Here is a 2,201-nt window from a genome sequence, read left to right on the forward strand (position 1 = left end):
TACAGGAATTGTTCTGATGTGTTTTTTTTATAATCTTTAATAACATTATTAATAATGAAAAATAATCAGAAACTACCTTTGTCCTAGTATTTATTGTGAGTCATTATACAGCGTTGTGCAGACACATTTGTGGTTTTATGTCCTTCATAGAAGCATAGAATCATAGAATGGTTTTGGTTGGAAAGGACCTTAAGATCATATATTTCCAAACCCCATGTTATGAGCAGAGACATCTCCCACTAGCCCAGGTTGCTCAAAGCTTTGTTCAACCTGGCCTTGAGCACCAACCAGCTTCTTTGGGCAACCTGTTCCAGTGCCTCACGATTCTCACAGTAAAGATATTCTTCCTTACATATAACCTAAACTTCCCTTGTTTAAGTTTTAAACCCATTAGCTCTTGTTGTATCACTACAGTCCCTGATGAAGTCCTTAGCCAGCATCCTCACAGGACCCCTGCAGATTTTGGAAAGCTGCTGTGAGGTCTCCACGTACCCTTCTCTTCTCCAGGCTGAATAGCCCCAACTTTCTCAGCCTGTCTGTATATAGAAAGTGCTCCAGTCCCCTGATCATCCTTTTGGCCCTTCTCAGGACTTGTTCCAACAGTTCCATGTCCTTTTTATGTTGAGGACACCAGACCTGTGTAGAGTACTCCAACTGGGGTCTCACGAGAGCAGAGCAGAGGGGCAGGATCACCTCCTTTGACCTGCTGGTCACGCTCCTTTTGATGCAGCCCAGGATACAGTTGGGCTTTCTGGGCTGTGAATGCACACTGCCTGTTCAAGTTCAGTTTCTCATCAAGCAACACCCCTAAGTCCTTCAGGGCTGCTTTGAATCTCTTCTCCACCCAGCCTGTACCTGTGCTTGGGATTGCCCCAGTGCCAAATGATAAAAATCATTTAAGAAAAAAGTAATAAAAATTGAACATAACCACACTTCCTCAAAATTTATATTAGAAAAAATGCAAGTGATGTTCCTTGTTTTATTTTCTTCTTGGGTGCTTCTGGGCTGAGTCACTACTAATGTGCCTTAAAGACTTGCCAAATTTATCAGAATACTCTAGCAACATGAACATCATTGAAACCCCTTTGGTGTGTAGACTTCTTTCATATTTAGGAAGCCTAGTTCTCTGAAACATTGTGTTTGTTTAGCACTGTAGGTGTCTCAGACATATTTTATTTTTCACGTCATTGTGCCACCTAAAAAAAGAATTTTTTTTTTTTTTCGTTTTCTAGTTTTCTGAAAGAAGTGTTCTGTTTTCTGGACAGTGTACTTTCTTGACAATCCCCTCTGATTCAGCCCGTTCCAGACAGAAATTCTTGCTGAGAGTATCAAAATCAGACAATGAAATGAGAAAAATAAAATTCTTTCATTTTCTATACCTTTAAATTACTTTAAAAAATCTAATTTTCTTAAAAAAGTTTTCTTTACCTTTTGTATGTGAATAATTCTATGCATTGGAGTGCTAGCATAGAGTTTTTTCAGACTCCCGGCACATCTGCTGGTTCAGAAGGTCAGGAAAGCTAACCAGGCACATCCATCGATTCTGATCTCAGCAGCAATGACAGGACCAAGAAAAAACAAAACAAACCAAAATGAATAAGCTTCTACTCTGGAGAAAGGATAGATAGAAGCCTATTTGTGTACTGTTCTGTGAAGAGTGTGGGTGTTATGAAACTGTGTTTAGCTCAAGCCACGGTTACCATAAACTAAACTTACTTTAAATGTATTTAGCATTTGTAATTTATTTTTTAAATCAGATTAGAGCACAGTTGGAAATATGGTGTTTAAGATATTTTGACTGGTTTGTCTGGTGAAACAGTAAAAAAATGCAAAATAAAATGTCACCAGTTTGCAAATTTTATGGTACCCACAAATTATGGCTAAAAATATAGAAAGGTATTTTTAAAATATACTATGCAACAGTAAATCATGCTCTCAAAACACCTCATCTTGTAATGAGGTCTGATGCATGTATTGGTGATGGGTAAATGTATGCCCAGCCTGCTTTACTGAAATTGAAATGATTTTTGAGGTAAAGGGTCTGTTGGTAAATGAATGGGGCTTTAAGAGTCTAAGCTGAGAAGTAATATACAGAAAAATATGTTCTCTCTTTTTCCTAAAAAATGTGTAAAAATCTGGATATTGATTTCCCTCACCATATTATTTATACTTTTTTCTCATTTGTAACTCAGAAATGTCTG

This window comes from Melopsittacus undulatus, chromosome 4, assembly GCF_012275295.1.
Source record: "Melopsittacus undulatus isolate bMelUnd1 chromosome 4, bMelUnd1.mat.Z, whole genome shotgun sequence".
Taxonomy (NCBI): domain Eukaryota; kingdom Metazoa; phylum Chordata; class Aves; order Psittaciformes; family Psittaculidae; genus Melopsittacus; species Melopsittacus undulatus.